Here is a 9,284-nt window from a genome sequence, read left to right as displayed (position 1 = left end):
ACACATAAGGTCCTCCATTGCTGGTGCTTTGCCTAATTCTCCAGCCATGTTTCCCAAAACCCTCTGCTTTACACTTAGTATATTAATACCAAGCTGATTTTTGTATCTATGCAGTTTCTCAACTGCTTGCTTCTATTCATGCTGCCTGGAATGCCCACCTTTCCTACCCCACCTTCTTATTTCCTCTCCTAACTCTTACTTAACCTTCAATACTAAGTTTAAACATCATCTTCTCAAAGATGCTTTCTCTATATCTTCACTTAAGACTTAGTTAAGTGCCTTTACTCTAGACTTCCATTGCACTCAGGATATTTCTATCATATACTTATCATTAACCTTATTGGTACCGATTTACATCACTCTACCTAATTCTTCAATAACATCTGTACTCATTTCATTACAAAAGTGCTTCATTCTCACTACTTCTTTCAAATGGCTCATGAAAGAGTCACCAAGGCCATCCTTTATATGAAATATAAATCATTTAACTGTTACTGTATTGTTTGACTAGTTGCAATATTTATGTAGTTGAACATTCCAAAATTTAACAAATTATTTCACAAAGTATATATAAATTCCATAAATTATACAGGTACAGGTTAATAACATTTTTCATAAATTGAACATACCCATGTAATTACCACACAGGTCAAGATATCAAGATATAGAATATTGCCAGCACCACAGAAGCCTCATCTAGGACCTCCCTGTCATGATCACTAATTCCTATTAAGAGTTAATTATCAAAGATTAATTTTGCCTGATTTTGAACTTTATAATAAATACAATAACATTATTTGTACTCTTTTGTGTTTGGAATATTTCCCTCTAGACTGGGTTTGTGAGATTTCACCGTGGCCGCTCATGCAGAAATAGTTCATTGCTTTACAGAGCCGGGTAGAATTCCCTTGTATGAATATATCATGAATTGCTTGCATATTCTTTGCTTGATGATTGTTTGGTTTCTTTCCAGCCTGTAGCTATTGAGAACGACTCTGCTCTGAACGTTGTGTACTTGTCTTTTGCTGTAAATATTTATGTGTTATGCCTAGGAGTAGAAAGTCAAGTCACATGGTATGCACGTGTTAATCTTTAGTAGATACTGACAAACAGTTTTTCAGACTGGTTGTATCAATTTAAATTCCCACAAATAGTGTATGATAGTTCCTCTTGTTCTGTATCATCTCCAACAGTTCTAATTTCAGCTATTTATTTATATATGCAGTTAATTTACTTGTGGTTTTAATTTGCAATTCCCTCATCACAGCGATGGGTTTTGTTTTTCCTCACCTGTATTTATATATAATTGGTATATAATGTTGTGTAAGCTTAAGGTGTACAATGTGATGATTTGATACATATCTATGCAGATATTGCAAAATGATTAACACAATAAGGTTAGTTAATACATCCATCACCTCACATGTTTACAATTTTATTTTTTTATGGTGAGAACATTTAAGATTTATTTTTAGCAACTTTCAAGAATATAATACATTAATGTTAATTATAGTCACCATGCTGGATATTAGATCCCCAGAATTTATTCATTTTCTAACTGGAAGTGCATACCCTCATTTCCCCCACACCCCAATCCCTAGCAACAGCCTTTCTCCTCTGTTTCTATGGGCTGGATTTCTTTTTAGATATCACATTTAAGTGAGATTATACAGTATTTTGTCTTTCTATGTCTGATTTATTTAGCTTAGCATAATGCCCTCAGGTTCCATCCATGTTATTCCAAATAGCAGGATATCCTTCTTTGCCGTGACTGAATAATATTAAATTGTATGTATACAACCACGTCATCTTTATCCTTTTATCCACTGACAAATAGGTTGTTTCCCTATCTTGGCAATTGTAAATAATGCTGCAATGAACGTGGGAGTGCAGATATCTTTTCAGTATCCTGTTTTCGTTTCCTTTGCATATATACCGAGAAGTGGAATTGCTGGATCATATGGTAGTTCTTTTTTTTTTATTTTTTGAAGAACCTCCATAATATATTCCATAGTGGCTGTGCTAGTTTACATTCCCACCAACAGTGCCCAAGGGTTCCCTTTTCTTCACATCCTCACCAAAACTTGCTATATTTTGTTCTTTTGATGATAGCCATTCTAACAAGTGTGAGGTGATATCTCACTGAGATTTTGATTTACATATCTCTGATGATTAGTGATATTGAGCATCTTTTCAGATACCTGTTGACCATTTGTATGTCTTCTTTGGAAAAATGTCTATTTAGGTCCTCTGCCTAATTTTTAATCAGATTGAGTTTATCTGCCATAAGATACATGAATTCCTTATGTATTTTAAATAGTAACTCCATATCTGATATACGGTTTGCAAATATTTTCTCCCATTCTGTATTTTAAGCTAATAACAATTTACCTTCAATTGCACATGAAAAATCTGTACTTCTTCCCCCACATTTTATGCTACAGGGGTCACACTTTATCTCTTTATATTGTGCATCTGTTAACAAATTATGGAGTGGCTAGAGCCGAGTTTAGGGACCTTTTAAGAGTTTTCTCAGGTACAGACATGACCGTCTCCCATCTGGTCTCTTTGCCACCAGGACTGCTCATGGGACTGTGGCTGGAAAGGGTTAGAATCAAATATAGGGTGCTTTCAGGTTCTCCCAGAATGCAAATGGAAGTATCTCCCACTGTTTCCCTGGCCAGCAGTATCGCTCATACTGTGCAGTGATAATCAAATTTTGGAAATAGACCCTGTTGCTTCTCTGTGTTTTGATTCTACCAGGAGAAGAATAAGGCAGTCAGTACCCTCATGAACTATTATTTGATGAGGTAGGCTCTGACAAAATAAATAAATAAATAACTACAAGCCGTGTAATAATTACCAGAAATATCCGGAAGCTACAAGTGAAGGAGAATGAGTAGAGTATCAGTAGCAGGACAGTGATTACCTAAAGTTAACAAATGGAGGTGAGGAAAAGTTTGAGCTGCAAAGCTGATCTGGCCCCAGGGCCTAGAGCAGGGCCAAGCCACCTTACAATTTGCTGCAACTCTCACCAGCACAGCTTGCTCCATATATAGTATGTAGAGCCCTACTTTCTTCTTCACTCTGCATCCCAAACACAAGTGCCAAATATTATAATCGATACCCTCACACAGGAAGAACAAGTTCTTTGGCTTTCTGCCCACTGTTTAGTTAAATACCAAAAGTTGTCAGAATACTCTTTAGTACAATGGTTCTTATTGCTATATTGAGTCCCTGAAGTGGAAACAAAGTTTTTCTCTTAAAAAATAAATTAAGAAGATAAAAATTAAGTTTAAAGTGGAGTTAAAATTGAGACATCTAAGAGATGTTTTTGTTATTTCAGCTCTGTGAAACACAAAAGCAGAAGAAACATCAATAAAATTTAAAGGAACTATGAAATTGATTTGACTCAATACAATCCTAAGTGGCAGCTTTAAGTAAGCCTTCCTCTTTCTTGTAAATTACCTTAACAGAGCTCTTTTTGAAATAACTTGCCATTTACCAAAGTCCTGTCTTGGTGTTTTACTCTATTAGTGAATATCTTCCATTAAGCTTGGGCCAATTACAGAGCACAAATGCGGTCTGAAGTTGTTTTTATTTATTTTTTTCTTCCTGCCAACACAAAGGTCAAATGTCTTTGTTTGGGTGGATTGAGTTTTCTTCTTAGGATGCTCCCAATTCTTGGAGAAGGCTTTGAAGCTCCTGACATTCATCCTTACATCCCTCTTCAGGCTACAGTGAAGCAAATGGTGAATTAGCTGCAAGGACTTTTGCATGATGTAGCAATTTTTCTAACTAGTGGCACAGTCGGTAGTAACAAGGGGTTTCCCAAGCACACATTGTTGGTTTTGCTTCAATTTGCAAAATTAATTTAGGAGAAACAGTAACTAGTTAAGGTCAATCTCTTTGCTTACTACAGAGGTGACAATTTAATTTTTATTAATAGGTTTTCATACAGTTTTATACTTAATTGCATAAAATTCTGTTGCCTTTGACATCTGTTTGGCTAGAGTCTTTCTGACCAGAATATTTTATTGTATTCTGACCATAATTTTACGTGGTGATTCATTCCAGTGAATCCAGATTTCCATTTCCTATCTGGATACTAACTTCAACATCTTGAAATGATTTACCTGTTATAAATCCTATCTGAGGGGAGACGAAATAAAAGAATCAATACATTTTTTATTCTTGATTAGAGATTAACATTTCTATTGGGATATGATCCCAAATAGATTAACATTTCCATTTCCATAAATATGAACTAGAACAGCAAGGAAAGGGACACAAACTCCTGCAGTTGGTGACTTCCCATGATTGGTCTATTTTCTTACTCATTGGTGTACAGACAATCTCAATGTTCCCGTCAGCACTGGATAGTTAGATTCTTAATTATTCAATTCAGCTTCACATTTAAGTGTAAATGAACATGCCTATCAATTTCTAAAGATAACTTAGTGAAGGCCCTTGAGAAGTATGATTTCAAATACTGTCTACGTATAAGATGTGATTTCAGGCCACTCTCCCTTTCCCTTGCTAATGGCATCCAGTGATAGCAGAGATCATCCAGAAGAGCAGGGATAATACTATGTCACATAGATTTGACTTGAGAACATTGTGTTTTTAAAGCAGATTTACCTTTCTGGTTTAGCTTAGTTGAGGTGAACCGTCAAATGTGTTGGTTTCTCCTTGGAGAGTAGAACCTGACCTCTGTTGGATGCCAGGATAAATGAACCTGTCATTGCTATATCTGTGGGTCACTATCCACAGTGGGCTGATAGGCTGTATTTGTTCTTAAGTGATAACAAGCTATGTAGTGTGGCTGCTCTAAATATATTAGATGGTAAGAATTTTTATTAATCCCATTGTTCTTAATATGTTTGAAAGCACTTTCAAAATGATTTCAATAAATTGGTGAGGCCTTAAACTTGACCGTTAAAAAAGAAACAATTTGAGAGAAAATATAACATATATTAGTGACCATAAAAGCATCACCATTTTTGTATATAATAATGTCACTTTTTTTCCTCTAAAGTGTTATTCCCAGAATGATACTAGTAATGATCACCAAATTACATGGCTTTTGACATTTCATGCATTCTGAGAGTTTGGAATCTTCATATATAACTTGCTTCTAATCTTCTGTTAGGCATGAAAGTTATTTTTAAATAAAGAAACGTAATTACTTTACATGTGGTCCACCAATTTGTGAGCCTATAATTTTCAGTTCCTTGACTTGAGAATTGATGGTGATTTTCTTGAGCCCCACATTAATACCTAGAAGCCAAAAAATGAAAAAAAAATAAGCCTGGTGTTAAATATATACTATTTTAGACACAGCTGGTGGGATGATAAACACAACTTTCTGCAAAGGAAAAGTAACGCTCTCCTACATAACTTAAAATTTGTACGTCCTTTGTTTCTAAAGTTCCACTCAGTGGAATCTTCCTCATTCGTATCCTAGTATTAGGTGGAAAAGTTATGGACAAAATTTCTCACTGAAAATAAAATTATAAATATGAAATTATTTAATGTAAAATTGCATCCATGAAATTGAATATTATACTGTCATCAAAAGGAGTAAAATAGAACTATGGTTACAGACAAGAGAGTGCTGAAATATGTTTTTACAGGAGTGAAATAAGGCAAATTGTTAGAGTATGTGATAGATATAGATACGCATATAGATTGCAAATATGCCCACTTGTGATTGTTCGTGAATATGCATACAGTATATATTCCATATTGATAGTAATAGCAATTTCAGTAGAGTTTCCATTATTGTACTCTTGCTCTAACACTATTGTTTAATTACTATAGCTTCATATCTTGATTTTTATAGTCAATGATTTTATGTGAACCCAACATGGTACTTTTTAAAAAATAGGCTTTTTAACACAATTACCCTTTTAATTAATTTTTTAACTCACCTGTGAGCGTTTATAAAACTCTGGTGGGATTTTGAAAGGTATTAATTTGGATTTATAGAGTGATAAAAAAAGAATCTATATCTACATAAAACTGATACCATCATTCCCAAAATAGCATGACTCTGGAATTTAAGACCCTTTTTGTTTTTCTATAAACCTCATTGGATTTTCTCCATAAAATTCTTGCACCACTTTTTATAAATTAAAAAATTTTCTATTTACATTTTGTAAATGTAAAGTACATTAGTTTTGTTGTTGTAATGCATCATTTTTCTATTATAAGTTTTAATTGGTTGTTGCTTTTGTAGAGAAGCACAATTGAATTTTTACGTTGATCTTGTATACAGTAAGCTTGCTGAATTTTATTACTTCAGTGCATTTTAAATTTGTTGATTCATTTTGTTTGTAGGGAAAAGAACCCCTATATTTTCTTTTATCCTTAAGTAACGCCTTGTAAAATCAATTGGTCTGTAACCCATCTGGTTCTTTGCTCTAAAACAGTTTGTATAAAATGATAATTATTTTTCCTTGAGGAATATATAAAGATATTTGAGCTTATGGTAATTTTGTGTATGTCTGTGTATGATTTAATTATATTTTAGATTTTTTAAAAATAATATTTGGCAGTACATCCCTAGAAACTTGTCCATTTTATCATTTTATCTAGATTTTCAATTTTACTGGTATAAATTTACTAACATTGCTTTCTTATAATTTTTAGTTCTTTTTTTCTACCAAAAAATTTTAATTTTTTAAAATTAATAGTAAACAAATAGTAAATTAAACTATTTAAATTAAAATTAAACAGTTTGTTTAATTATTATTTGTTTTTCTCTGTAATTACTCCCAGTGTCTTCTCTCCCTCATTGATTAAGTTGCAGTTTTTCGGTTTTTTTTTTTTTTTTTTTTAGTGATTTTTCTTTGCAAGTAACAATCTATAATTTTCCCTATAATTTTGTGCTCTTTTGTTTTTTATTTTATGTTTAACTTACTTGTTTGTTTGAGGGTGGTTTTATTATTTTTATTTTTTTGCTTGATTCTAAAAGGATCTTTTGGTTCACTGTATATTTTTCAACTATGTATAATCTGCTCTTTACCCATATATTTTGTTTCATATCAACAATTCTTTATTTATTAGATCTCTAATTTGTTTTCTTGTACTGTCATCTTTTTTGTTTTATACCATCCTGTTTTAATTTCAGTAATGATTCCTTTCATTGTCTCATAGACTCATTTTAAAGCTCTTTTCTGATTTTTTAGTAACTAATTTCTTTTAACATAAGATCTTATTGTTGTATCTCTATCAAAATACTGGCCTTTTTCAGATTTTTTTTTTTTCCCCCTCAATCTCTGTGAATCTTTACCAGCCTGGTAGCTACAGCTCTTTCCTCTGTAGCTACACTGAGTTGACCTCCTGGGATGGTGGACCTCTAAGTGTTTGCAGGTGGGACTGTGCCGCATTTTGGAATGGCCTTGTCTATGGCAAGCACTGGGTTTACCCTGAAACATCACTTGTTAGGCATGCCCTATAGCTCCTGCCTGCTGTGAATCCCTCTTTCTCTTCAGGAGTTTGCATTTGTATTACTAAGTTTAATGTTCATATATTGTCTGTCATTTTTCAGTTTGCTTGTAGGTGGGGAGACTTGAACATGAGTTCATTATCTGGATGTACAAAGTACTATGTTACTTTTATAATGAAAACTTTTTTTAAAGTTAAAGTCTACAGACTTGGAATGTATTAATTTCCTTGTAAAAGTCTGTTGAACTGAATTGAATTTTATAGTTTCTTACAGTTAAAATTTAATAAGCATAGGTCTTAATACTTAATCAAATTTATCTTTTTCAAAATCAAACAAGTCTTTATTACTATTCATTTCCAGATAATGTACACTCTCATAATAACACAAAGCCACTTATTTACTTTACTGAATCACAGAATATGCCACAGTATAACTTCTAGGCACAGAATCTAGACCCACTACATGCCTGCCTTTTATATGGAAATTCTAACTAACCTTCATTCATTATCACTTTCACAAGTCATCTATCCTTTACAGTGAAAAATGCATATCTTTATGGGATGTCTTTTTTCATTGACTTCCTCAAGAATCATAATTAGCTGTTATAAATTAAAAACTGGCATTTACCTGACACGGGTGGGGGGGCGGCGGGGAATTTTCTCTTCTAATTTTATTTATGGGTATAACCTGAAATGTTACGGATACTCATGCTAAGAAACTTACTTTAACTTGGCAACTTTCTCTGATGATTGCACCTTACTTGCCTCTTGCTCCCTAAGTTCTGTAATAGACTTTGCTCAAAAGTAATAGAATTTGACCTAAAGATAAATGAAAGAAATTTGCTTTTGAGATGAACTCTAACGTTAAACTTATTTAAAAGTAATCATTTCTTAAGTATCTGAGCAATTTAATATTATTATATATATGTATTGGGCTTTCTCAAAGAAAGGCAGATATTAATATATCTCTCATACATAGAATGGTCTTTCCTCTAGTTTTGAACAACAGAGAGATCATATGATAAAATGTTAATGTAGAATGAGAACCTTAAAATAATGATTTACAGACTTGGTCAAGTAATACTTTTTCCAGCGTTCAAGCTAGTTGCATTCTTAAATTTCAGGACTCACTCTTCCTCTAAATACTGTGCATTCTCCAACATACTAACAGCAGGCTCATGGACATTATGCCCACAGAATGATTTTAGATATATGATAACCTTCTCAAAAGTATATCTTACTTAAATATGATATAGGACAGCTTGGAGAAAGTGAGTAACATTGCAGTTAAGTATTAAAATAGTGTGTCATTTTAATTCCATTTTATACCAGATAAACCACATCACAGTGATACTGGTGCAATTTTAGGTTTACATCTCTTTTCCTTTCTTCCACTTTCATGATTTCTGTGGGGAATTTATTGATTACGGAAGACTTTACTACTGAGAAGATGTATTTATTTATTGTTTGGTTTCATTTTGAAATAACTGAGAACATTTTATTGGAATGAAAGTTGATGAGCCTAGTGTTACAATACATGATAAAGTCTCCACTGTTCATTATAATGGGGGGTTTGCTCCCCCCCCCATTGTAAATCCCTACTGTCAGTAAAGGAGGTGATTTGGGAACCAGGACAGATTCTTTTGCAGGGAAAATGATCTCTTACTGAAAGGTAGCTTATTTCTAGTTGAGTTTTGGTCGGATTTATGAAAAAATATTCAGATGGGATTATCTTATGCTAGTTTGTGTTCTAATTACACAACGTTAAACAGTTTTGAAATCCATTTGAGGAAAAGGGGAATCTTTTTCCTGTCCTAATCTCTGTTCAAGTT

The sequence above is a fragment of the Balaenoptera borealis genome, assembly GCF_965194805.1.
Source record: "Balaenoptera borealis genome assembly, chromosome: 7".
NCBI classification, from domain to species: Eukaryota; Metazoa; Chordata; class Mammalia; order Artiodactyla; family Balaenopteridae; genus Balaenoptera; species Balaenoptera borealis.
This window is presented reverse-complemented; position numbering follows the sequence as displayed.